Source organism: Tenrec ecaudatus, chromosome 13 (assembly GCF_050624435.1).
Source record: "Tenrec ecaudatus isolate mTenEca1 chromosome 13, mTenEca1.hap1, whole genome shotgun sequence".
NCBI classification, from domain to species: domain Eukaryota; kingdom Metazoa; phylum Chordata; class Mammalia; order Afrosoricida; family Tenrecidae; genus Tenrec; species Tenrec ecaudatus.
In genome coordinates, this window is record NC_134542.1 from 60509300 (window position 1) to 60522489 (window position 13190).

Here is a 13190-nt window from a genome sequence, read left to right on the forward strand (position 1 = left end):
CAAAGACAACCCCCACGGCTAGAGGCAATGGTCAGTAACGAGATCTTCCAGGATGTGCGAGGAGTGCCTGGAAGTTGAGGATTGTTTTCACTTGGAGGAACCGAAGAGGCTTCTTGGGACAGGCGGGGTTTGAGCTGAGCTCTGACGAGACCACTGAGCCCCTTCAGACAGAAGAACCAAGTCAGGAGAGGGCGTCTGGAAAGACTTATAAATGTAGGCTACCTCAGTCACCATGGAACGCACAGATTGTATTTTGCTCAGTTTGCCCCATGGGTGACAGTCCTGTCATAAGGTGCCCCTTACAAGGATTTAGAGAGAAGGATTGAGGTGTGTATCTTTCCAAGCATAACCACGGTATGCCTACGACAGCCCCCAGCCACATTCTACACAGATGGCGGACTTGCCTGTATGCTGCTTCCTTCAGTTAAAAGGATCCTCTCATGTACGTGTTTTTAGTTTACATCCTTGATTCCCATTACAGTATTTTTGCGTTCTGGACCTTTCTCACTGTGTTTATATGGTGAGATAGGATGTCATGAGCTCTGAATGAATTAAAAAAATACACTTGCACAGGGCTTTCTACGTGTGGTCAGTAGCATCCATGTTTAGCTTCATTGACACTGAGGGCCGTTGGATGAGCTGCTTAATCTCTGGTTCTCAGATTATTTCCAGGCTGCATCCTCCACCTTGCTATGCGATGATCATCAAATGAGATTACAAATGAAACTACTCTGCAGATATAAGAAACCAAGCTTCTATAAAATCAACTTTCATTGTAGACATACTATATTTCTAAAGAGTTTTAAAATGTTCTTGTATATTTGTCACCAGGCAGTTTATTTCTTAAATTCATTTCCATTTGATTATTTCTTTTCTCCAACTTTTAAATTTCTTCCTACTTCAATGACCCCAAACACCCACCGTCAAGCCTTAACTTCTAGCCTCCGTGAAATGCTAACATTCTCTCCCCCAAGAATTGTACGGATTGTAAACCAAATAAGAGGCGCGCAGAAGGACAGAAAACACATGTATGAATGACGACACAGGGTTGCTTCTTCCAAATTAGAGAAGGCGATGTGCATGACGACCGTGCACAACTCGACCGTGAGTTAGTTCACTGGGCTCAACTTCCATCCCCGCCATGACTGATGAGACTTTGGGGCGAGCATTTAACATCTCCGTTTTTCCTCTGAGAACACAATGATGACGGCCCCCATCTCCTAGAGCTGTGGGTAATTAAATGAAACAGTACAGAGAAAAAACGTGGAGGAGTGCCTAATATATATTATCACATGAAATGAGCACGTCCCGAGAACACGCATACATGTAAGATACAGCCAGCTTTCAGTTTAACAAGCTACCCTGGAATAATCGAAACCCCTTCATTTTCATTCAGCACAACTTGTTGCTGAGTAATGTCCTGGTGTAAGAGTTTCAGGGTTGAAAAGGGATCTATACTCCTTTATAAATGAAAGCTTCTCTTTTGTTATTATTTTACTCGATTGTACAAGACTGCGTATTTGATAAAGCATACTAATTTATATTCTACTTTTAATCTTATTGCCTTAAGCATATGCCCATACCTTTGCCATTTTTATTAGATTATAAAGATTTTTCGTTTCTTTTCTACACAGACTGGTTTTCTCAGTCATTGCCCTGTGATTGGGAATTTCATTTCCCTTCTGCTAACATAATACCCTGAATGAGTATCTTTGACAAATTACTTTTTCTTCTGCCTGATTTCTTTGGGGCTGTATTCCAAAGACTGAAATTACTGAGTCAAAGAGCAAGAAAAGTTTTATAGTTCCCCATTTCATGTTATCAGATAGCTTTTGGAAATATTGAAGTCATTTACCATGGTTGCGGCATGCATATACCTAATTTTGCAGGGGCCTGCCAACTATGCTCACTTCGCATTTTAGAACTCAAATTGGATTTCCTTAGCCTGCCAGCCAGGCTCAGGCAGTTCCTGCCCACACTCGGCACGCCAGCAATGGAAGTCATTTCCACGTTGCCCACCAGTAAGGAAAGCAGGCCCTCAATGGAAGTCGTGTGCTTAATGGGTAGGTACTGGGCTGTGGAGTCTGACAGCTTCTGAGTCGGGTCTAGCCTTTGCTCTGCTAATTGATTAGCTGAGTGAACAGAACAAATTACTTAATCCCTCGAAATCTCTGCACCTCCTGCACGGGGTTATTGTGAGGACCGAATCAGACAATCAGAGTACAGAGCGTAGGGTAGGGCTTATTATCGATCAGGAGAGTTTCATGACATAGTTCAAATTCAGAGCCAAGTGAACCCCACCCGTTATTGTGCTTTATAGGCAGAAACGCCGTGTCGTCATTCATGGGAAACCATCGCGCAGTCGCGGGTTATGACTGATTTGTCTTCATCTCTTAAAACGTCAATTTCTAGAAACTATAAGCTATGGTTGGTGACAATTGGAGTCTTTTACAAGATACAAAGTTGGAGGGCTCATTTGCCTGAGAGAGGAATTAAGCCTTCAGTGTACTTGTTTCCGCACTGACGATCGTGGAGGCGCCCTGGCGGCGTTTGGCTCCAGCCACTCCCGTCCCGGTGGGAGAAAGAAGCGGCCGCGCTTTCCCGCAGGGATCATGCCCGGCCTCAGCCGTCCCACTGGGGCACTTGGAGCGGGCATAGACGCCAGGGCGGCCGTGGGCGGGCTTAACCGAGCAGAGTGGTTGTGTTTCTCCTGTAACAAAGGCCTTCATCCGACGCAGGCCTCTGCCTCACACGTCTCTGTCCTTGCTCATCCAGCCTCAGCTTGCAAAATTCATTTCATGACTTTAAAATCATGCTTTTAAAAGTGCTTGCATAATTGGCCGTAATTTTATCAGCAGATGTGAGACTTTATCATGTGAAATAAAGTCTACCATATGCACATCTTCATACTTTAAATTACACACCGACAAATTATCAGTTTGGTTATTTGTGCTGGAAGTACACACAAAAGCAGAAGAAATGATTCCGATTTCCTGGTTCACTTCATGGGTTTCAAGCAAACCTTCCTGTTTGTTCAGTGGTATGTCTAAGCTGGCTGATTTACGTGGTATGGCGGGGCTCAGTTTGCTATTCCTGGGTGAGCAAAGGAGGAATTATTTGCAGAACAAAGTAATGAGCTGGGCTGGAGGCAGACACTTGCCTTCTATGAAGATATGTGGGCATGCCAGGATGAAGCCTGGGAAATGGAAATGAGCGCCAGTTCTTTTCTGCCCTCGCCAGGTTGCCTGTACCTCACTCCCAAAGATGCCATTTTGCACAAAGTATGACATGATAAGCAGTTCAGTTGTGTCTTGAGTTTCTTTCCTTGGGTCGTCTCAACAGCACTTCTCTGGCCTGTGGCCACCTCTCTGCAGCTCTTACTTCAGAGAGTTCGGCTACCCTGCTCCTCTCCTGAGCACCAGTAGGGTCAGATGCCGCGCTGTGCTGGTATTGCCGACTGAGCTTGGCTGCGGAGAGACTGCAGGCTCCAGGAGCGTGTTACCAGCGATACTCCCCTGCCTCCCCTGCCGGCTGGGGCTGAGGATCCTGCAGGCCAGATGCTAAGGAGTCTCTGGGAGGTGCAGTTTTGTTAGCTACCGCCGATTTAGAGGCAGTGATGGGAAGGACTTCATAAGCTGCCAGGGTCCAGGCTAATGTTTAGGATCCTGGTGAGTTCTTAAGGGTGCCAAACTCACTGTAGGGAGGAGGGGGTTGCTGAACATACTGCAATGCAAGGGGCAACGATTTAGAGAATGCAGCCCTTAGACGGAGGACTTGGATTGCATTTGATTACTCTAGGATTAATTAGCAATAAAACCCATCTCATTCAAATCCTTTAGACATGGCTACAAGCTTTAATTACCATGATACCCAACCCTAAACACCCCATCCGCTTCAGAAAGTCAGTTTAATGGGGAACAAAGGTACTTAAAGGGACAGACATCTTTGTTATTTTATGAGGAACTAGCTTCTGCACAAAATAACGATAGGGAAATAGATCTATATACTTATATTTTTATGTTAACTATTAAGGTAGCAGATAGACATTGGGCTTCTATCAAGTACTCCCTCAAACCAAGAACCCTTTGTTCTAATAATCCAGCATTCTGTTATGCTTACCTTCCTGGCACGACTGCTGAAGACAAAATGGGTGCATAAGCCAATGTGGTAAGAAAGCTGATGGTACCTGGCTATCAAAAGATATAGCATCTGGGGTCATAAAGGCTTGAAGAGAAATAAGCAGCCATCTAGCTGGGAAGCAACAAAGTCCACATGGAGGAAGCACACCAGCCTGTGAGATCATGAGGTATTGATGGGATCAGGTATCAGTCATCAAAGAACCCAAACAAAAAATCATATCAATGTGAAAGGGGGTGGGGGGTGCGGAGGGGTGGAGTGGAGACCCAAAGCCCATCTGTAGACAATTGGACATTCCCTTACAGAAGGGTCACAAGGAACAGATGAGTATGTCAGGGTGCAGTAAATCACTGAGGAAACATACAACTCTCCTCTAGTTCTTCAATGCTTCCTCCCTCCACTCTCATGACCTCAGTTCTACCTCACAAATCTGACAAAACCAGAGGATGTAACACTACTACCGATAAGAACTCGCAACACAGGGAATCCAGGACAGATAATCCCCTCAGGACCAATAACGAGAATAGGGATACCAGGAGGGTAAGAGGAAGGTGGAGGGGAGAAAGGGGAAATGATCACAATGATCTACATATAACCCTCTCCCAGGGGGGTGGACAACAGAAAAGTGGGTGAAGGGAGACAGTGGTTGGTATAAGACATGGGGGGGGGGAATTTATAAATTATCAAGGGTTAATGAGGGAAGGAGGGAAGGGGAGGGGGGGAATGAGGAGCCAATATCAAGGGCTCAAGTAGAAAGAAAATGTTTTGAAAATGATGATGACAATATGTATACAAATGTGCTGGACAAAATGGATGGTGATAGAGCTGTAAAAACCTCCAATAAAGTGCTTTTCTTTTTTGGCGTCCCTGGGTGGGCACGAATAAAGTGCTTTTCAAAAGTATTATTCAAATAGTGGTTTTTAAGAAAACACAGCTTACTCATTCACAGATAGATGCTATTATAAGAACTCTGGCAAGCAAGCTTATGGGTTTGTTATTTATATTCGATTGTTTTTGTGAGTGTTTTTAAATACTCAAGTGATGAAAAAGAAGTGAATTAACTAATTGTAGGAATTATTCTTTGTGCTCTCATCTTATTTTTTACTTTTTCTTCCTAATTTTCAGCTGTTATATTTTCAAACCTCTTGGAATAACATACTCTTATAATTAAGACAGTGGTTAGAAAAACACTTACACACTCCTGGAAAATTTGGGCTTCCTGTTAGTTCTAGCCGCAATTTAAGAACAATTAGTTCCTATGAGTCTACTGAAGACACCCTCATGAAGAGATCACTGGAGATGTGGGTGCTATAAGAGTGTGCTGAGGAAACCAGGTGGTGCCCGGCTATCAGAGAGAACAGCATCTGGGGTCTTAAGCTTGTGTTAAAACAAGCAGTCATTTAAGTGAGGTGTCAACTAAGTCCACACGAGGCGTCAACTAAGCCACACCAGGCTGTGCGACCCAAGGGTTGTAAAGAATAACTCCAAACCCAAAGGAAGGAATGGTATCAGAGCTTAAATATTGAACATTGGTTTGCAGAAGGCTGCGGATGACAGTAGAAACCCCAAATCCATGTGCAGGGTCCCCACGTGGACTAAGCCTCCAGAGAATCCCTTGGACCACAGTCGGGGATATGAGCAGCTTTGCTGTCACCAGGCAGAGAGCATCCTCAAGGTGGTGACGGCAGCTGTAGTTAGGTCGGAATGTATCATCTCATGACTTGATCTCCTGTTTGACTCATTTTAAAGTTGTTTCATTTTGTAATATTTTCTGCTTTCTTTCCCATTGAGGTTTCCCCCTGTTTTGTCCAGCCATTGTTGTTGTTGTTTGCATTTTACATGGTTTTCTGTATATGAAATCTAGGCTAGGTAGATCTCTAGAGACAGTAACTGAATTAACAATTACCCAGGGGTCGACCAGGGGAGATTGGGGCGATATAGGGAGCTAATAAGAATGGGTATGAGAAGAAAATGTTCTGAAATTGATTGTGGTGATGATTGCATAATTCTTCTTAATATGATTAAACAATTAAATTATATGATTTGTAAAGAATATGCCAATAAAGCTATTAAAAAACAAAACAACTCCTGGCAGATAGCTCATGATTGTGAATTCTTTTTGGTGCAATAAGATCGCCTTCCTGGAAAAGTTTGACTGGAATCTCACAGTTTATTAACTGCAACACTTTATCTACATTCAAACCATCTAATCGGGACACACAGCACCCTGGTGGTGCTGAGAGATAAACATTAGGCTGCTAACCAGAAGGTTGGAAGTTCAAAAGCACCAGCTGCTCTGTGGGAAACAGATGGGGCTATCTGCTTTCCTAAAGGCTCACAGCTTTAACTCAAAGAAAGGAATGGTATCAGAGATTAAATTGTGAGCACCTGGTTTGTAGAAGGCCGTGGACAACAGTGGAAGCCCAAAACCCATGTGCAGGGTCCACACCTGGTTATGTCTCCTGTGAATCCTCTCTGACCATTGAACAGGGATGTGGATAGCCTTGGTATCAGAGAGAGAGAGAGAGAGAGAGAGAGAGAGAGAGAGAGAGAGAGAGAGAGAGAGAGAGAGAGAGAGAGAGAGAGAGAGAAAGTGTGCAGATTATGGCAGATGTAGTTAGGTTGAAATGTAATATCATTTGATCTCCCTTTTGCCCCATCTGAAGTTGTATCAGTTAAAAAAGTGAAATTGGAAGACATGCGGATCACACCTCTGGTGCATGCCCTCCGAGCAAGGATCAGGGCTGTGTGCATAGCCTGAACTCACGCAGAGAGCATTGGGAAATGGATGGTGACAGTGCAGTGAAGGCTGAATTCTAACATCCTATCCTTTCATCTCCCTTTTGGCTCATTTTAAGTTTGTTCCAGTTTTCAATGCTTTCAGCTTTCTTTTCAATTGCAGGTTTTCTCTGTTTTAATTTGTTACTGTTGTTGGTTACTTCTTTAATGTCTTCCTGCATATAGAATCCAAGATAGGTAAACTACAGAGAAGTGGGGGGATTGGAAGCTAATCACAATGCATATAAGAACAAAGAAAATGTTTTTAAATGGATTGTGGTAATGATTGAGCAACTCTTCTTAACATGATTGAACTATTGAATTGTACGCTTTGTGAATTATATGCCAATAAAACTTTTAAAGAAGAGATTTACAGGTCGTGGGGAGGAGATGAGTCAGTTGGGGTGCAGTGAAGCAACGATGAAAGATACAACTTTCCTCTAGTTCCTAAATGCTCCCTCGCCGCCCACCCACTATCATGATCCCAATTCTACCTTACAAATCCAGCTAGACCAGAGGATGTACATTGGTACAGATAGGAACTGAAAACAGGGAATCCAGGGCAGATGATCCCTTCAGGACCAGTGCCGAGAGTGGCGATACCGGGAGGGTGCAGGGAGAGCCCGGTGGAAAGGGGGAACCAATTACGAGAATCTCCATATAACCTCCTCCCTGGGGGATGGACAACAGAAAAGTGGGTGAAGGGAGACATCAACAGTGTAAGATATGACAAAATAATAATAATTTGTGAATTATCAAGGGTTCATGAGGGAAGAGGGAATGGGGAGGAAGGGGGAAAATGAGGAGCGATACCAAGGGCTCAAGCAGAAAGAAAATGTTTTGAGAATGATGATGGCAGCAAATGTACAAATGTTCTTGACACAATGGATGTATGGATGGATTGTGCTAAGAGTTGTACAAGCTCCAAAGAAAATGATTAAATTTTTAAAAAGAGAGAGATTTACAGTTTTACAATCTCTATATAAGTTCTCGATCAACTGGAAACTATTCAATAGCAGTGAGTTGATTTTTGGTTTTCAGTATCTGCATGATTTGCCTTGCAATGGCTCTTACCCAGATTCCATACAATCACTGTGAAACAACGGTTCCGGAGACTAATTTGTTCATGTTCTATGTGTTCCCTGGCCTGTGTCTGCTGAGAAGATCAGAAACAACCAAGACTTCTGAGAAGACTGGGGCCCAAACAGCATCATTCACAGCTCAGGTTACTTCAGAGCATTTTTAGGTTGGAGAAGTGCTGTGGCCCCTGGCTCTGTTCTCTGCCTCATCCTTAGGCTGGCTTTAGCATTGCAGAGCCCTGGTGGCATACTGGGCTGTACTTTGGGCTGCTAATTGTAAGGTCAGCAGTTCAAACCACCAGCTGCTCCACATGGTGAGGCTTTCTACTTCTGTAACATTACAGTCTTAGAAACCTACAGGGAAAGTTCTATTCTGTCCTGTGGTGTTGCTATGAATTGGGATTGATTTGATGGCAGTGAATTTGAGTTTTTTAATTTTGTGGAAGCAAAGGCCAATTGGACTGCCAGGGCCTGACTTAAAAGCTAACATCCCATGAAAACTGGTCTACTCTTCTTAGTATTGCCTTCAATGTCATAGATCCAGATCTTTGCTCAAATTCTTATCCAGTTGCATGGCTTTCCCTTCTTCTTCACCCTCTTTCAAGAAATTGTTACTAACTCAAATTCTGTCATCTCATATCTAAATAGTCATTCTTTGCAATTTAATTAATTGTTCATTCTTATAATAGTGGTCTCTAATATTTTATTGCTTAACTTTTCCCCTGAAGCGTCCAAGTGAGTCCAGGTGCATTTTTATTAACATGTGTTTAGGAAATGTATAATGGCCCGATATTCAGGGATTGAAAAAAGACAGTTATCAAACAACACATGCATAAAGCATTTGGTATTTCAGATGTAGATAATGCCTGGTATGCATGTGGACTTACAGAACTCTGGCAAAACTCTGATATTCTCAGATGGCTGATATGCTCACATTTGTAATTTTCCTGCTTCCTAAGCCTCTCTAGCAGTTACCAAGGAAACACTAACCTACCACAGTAGGTTTCATAGTAGGAATATGAAATAAATAAGCTACAGGGGCTATAGTGTTACAATGCTGAATTCAGGTTGTTTTGGGGAGATTTACAGTAATCATTGGTCATCATTTTTAATAGCTGTATGGTGTTCCTTTGTGTGGAAGGACTGTTCATTTCATAGTTTGTGATATGTCCAAGGTCCTGTTGCCAGCGACAAAAACTCTTGTCCTCTCGATGTTTACATTCGTATTATGAAGACAGACAATAAACAAAGTAAACACATAAGTATAAAGTTTCAAGTGTACTTAGATATGGAATTTAGGCGGTTCAACATGTTTTGTAGTCGCTTTTGTTTATCTCAGTGTAATTACTTCTTAGTGTTATCAAAAGGACCCATAGGCAAGTAGGTCTTTCGCTAGATTTCATGCAAAGGACTCCGTCAGCCATGACTTGCTACCATGCTTACAAACTCTGACGGACTCCTCTCTTTAATCGCTCTTTTTCTCTTTAACTCCCAGTGTTCACATCAAGCAGGTAGCCCTTTGAGCCACCCTATGTGCTAAATGAGAGCATACAATGCTGTCTTCTTACTGTTTTCACTCAAATACCTTTGTGCTGCACCTTCTTATGAGCGCCGACTTGCAATCCCACGATGCCCTCGCCATCAGCTGGGTTGGGCAGTTCGCAGACTGGATGATTTGAAGTTGAAACAGCCATGCTGCGGATGGTAGAGGGCAGACCCGGCTCTGAGACATCTGAGAAGACAATGCATGGGCTGAAGAGAGCTCTGGGCATTCTAATGTTAAGGAACTGACATGTCCAGTTCTTAATAGCTGCCAGGAAGTGACAGACTCTTTTGGTTAAACCACTTCTACAGGCGCGTGATGACAAGGAGCGAACTCTCTTATAAACTACAACTCTGATTTGTATAGGGTCCCAACAAGGGGAGATGCTCAACAATCGCAGGCTATAGGTAGAGCAGTATTGCTGGCAGAAAGAATTGTTATTACAGAAGTAGAAGAGGGGGCTGCGGATGTTTGTTTACTGGGGGTTTCAAATTAAGACAGCTGTCTTTGAATAACTAGTTTAGTATTAATTAGCTGAGAAGAAAAATACCCAGCAAGTTGTCTTGGGGGGAAATGGAACATTTTATTGTGAGTGGGATGAACGTTTACAGAGCCCATTCATTTCTCATTCAACACATTTACACACACTTTGTTTCACGACCTTATTTGCAATCCCGTCAGTATGCAGCAGCATTCTTTCCACGGCATCACTGGGTTCTCAATTTCCCTTGGATTTTCCTTCGTGCCTTTTCCTGTGTCCTGAACTTCACTTTGGGGCAAACGCGGACGGGTTAGTCCAGCACGGGTGATTGTTCCTCAGAGGTGTTGTCTGTTCACTTTATAGGCTTGTCTACTGATCAGCTGAAAGGTGAGGTCCAGCGATCAGGTCGCTTCTTTTTACTGTAAAATCCTGGCACCAGAATTTTTGCAAGGGGCTTGTGAAGTTTACATGCTTATCAAGCATTGTCTACATCTTGATTTGGAATTTTGATGTCTTAAATTGAATTTTCTTTTGATTTATAAAATGGAATTTAAAAGAAACCTAAGAATAGCTCTCTTTGAACTTTTCATCTCTGTCTTTTGCATTTTTCTTGCTTTCCTTTTATGAACAGATTATTTTCTAATTATACAGGTTAGCTCAAACTCACTGCCACTGAGTCAATGATGACTCATAGTGACCCCCCCCCAACACGCCCCAAGTTTCCCAGACTGTAACTATTTACAGGAGTAGAAAGATCAGTCTTTATCCTGCAGAGCTACTGGTGAGTTTGAACTGCTGACCATGCAGATTGCAGCTCGTAGACTCCTTATAAAGGAGTCTGCTTACAGTAGAAAATATATATTAAGGTACAAGAAAAAGAGAAAAAAATGTCAATTGCCCTCAATCATACTACCTTTCAGATACAATAACTGCTAATTTTAAAAATCTCTATTTATTCTACCTATAAATGAAGTTGTGTTCCCCAAATTTACATCACATAGTCTGCATGGTCATGTTTTAAATAAGTTTTCAAAAGCACAATTTACATGATTGCTTTATATTCTGCCATACAATTGTACCATAGTTTATTTTATTTCTCATCATTGTCCTTGTTTCTAAAATCACACTGTATGAAAATTTTTATACATATATGGGAACCACTTCTTCGGAGAACTGTGAAATTGCTTTTTGGTATGGGAGAAATGATCCAATATCAGCAATTTCATGTGGTTCCAACTAAAACTTGGGCTTACTGAGATAAGGTGTTTAACCATTTACTCAATTTTTCATAACCACTTTATTGGGGTAGAACTCACACACCACACTACATAATTATGGCCTTAGCTATCAGGTTAAATTTCACAGGTGAAGAACAAAGACTTCAACAACAGTGTCCCCCACAACACTCCCATCTCTTCCACTTTGAATGCCAGCAACAAGCTCAGGGGTTCTCAGGCCACTCTGACTCCTGTCTAGCTGGCTCCAAATTCAGTAATCCTCACTACCTCTCAGTTTCCATGGTATTCTAGAACTACTCAGAGAACTGGGGGAAGTATTACACAGGGTGATGGTGAAAGTTTTATTATAAACTAGATACAAACCTTGCAAAGGAAGTGACTCACAGGATCTCAGGTCTGAGAAGATCCTACCGGTACGCTGATGTGTGACCATGGGTAGAGTGGTGCCAACCAGGAAAGCTCACTGGAGCTGTGCAGGCTAGAATTTTATCGGGGTTTCATTTTAATTTTTTAAGGAGTTTTATTTAATAGGCATGATTGACAGAATCATTGGCCATGGGTTTGAACTCATTCTCCATCTCCTTCTCCTCACTGGTAGTTGGTGTGATAATAAATGACTCAAAGCTCCAACCTTCTAATTACACCATTGATTGTTCTGATGTGGTCAGCTCCCATCCAGACATTTCCTTGGTCTAAACCATGGAGGGGACTTAGCTTGGTAGCTCAAACTATCAGGTGTGTCCATTATGCCCATGTCAATAACAAAAACAATCATGTGGCTAACTCCAAGCATTTAGATGTTCCCTCTCCAAAACGGAAGACCCAAACTCTTACTGCCGTCTATTCGACTGATTTATAGTGACCCTACAGGACAGGGCAGACCTGCCCCTGGGTGTTGCTAAGACTGTAACTCTTCATGGGAGTAAAAAGCCTCATCTTTCTCGGGGTGGAATGGCTTGTGGTTTCGAACTGCTGACATTGTGGCTTGCAACTTAAGGTGTGACCACTACACCACCCACGTTCTTTATTGCACATACACATTCCACTCTGAAGGTGTATACCTCAATAGGTTTTCATAGGTATCCAACAGCAGACAATGTCCGTACTTTTCCACCACCCTAAAAGAAGTCCTGTGCACATTAGCAGGCCCTCAACCCTTCCAGCTCTGGGCAACGACCAATCCACTCTCTCTTCCTTTGGATTTGCCTATTGGGGATGCCTACAGTTGTCCTTCTTGATAGGACAACTCTGTAATTCAATGGCACGTTAAACCTCAATGGTGTAAAGTGTCTCCACATACACATTGCGTTTCTAAATAACTTAAAACAAAGTGTAAAAAATAATAGTGTGCATGCTCTTTCAGTGTTCCCCCAGCCCCTAAATTAGAAAGACAATCATGTAAACCATTATAGGTGCTTCACATATCATTATTTCATTTAACCCCCACAGAAACCCTGTTGGTAACTTTTTGTCATCTTCAACGTGTGGATGGGAAGATGGAGAGTCAGAGGTCTTAAAGAACATGTGCAGGATCACCATGCTCACACATGGCACAGCCAGAAAGCAGCTGTTGCCTGTTTATGTTGGCACATGGGACCCCACGGTGGATGTTCCTTCTCTTTCTCTAGTCTCATCTTTACGTCAGGAACTCAGCAGCACATAGATAGTCCTCCACCTGAGGATCATTTATAGCTGCTGTCGTAGTTTCTGGGAGCCCTGGTGGTGTGGTGGCTACGTGATGAGCTGCTAACTGCAAGGTGGGTTGCTCACAACCACCAGTCATTCTGTGTGGGGGAGAAAGACAAGACTCTCTACTCCCACAGAACATGAGTCTTGGACACCCGCAGGGGCAGTTCTACCCTGTCCCATAGGGTCACTATGAGTCAGCATGGACTCGAGGGCAGTGAGGGCCTTAGTTTCTTAGTTCCACTGCA

At 42.9% G+C, this 13190-nt stretch overlaps 1 protein-coding gene across 1 annotated transcript in view; it reads left to right on the forward strand.

Annotated features, from left to right (window-relative positions):
• The window catches only part of PDE11A (phosphodiesterase 11A), a 425526-nt gene that overhangs the window by 49048 nt on the left and 363288 nt on the right, over nucleotides 1-13190 (forward strand). The window lies entirely within an intron of this gene.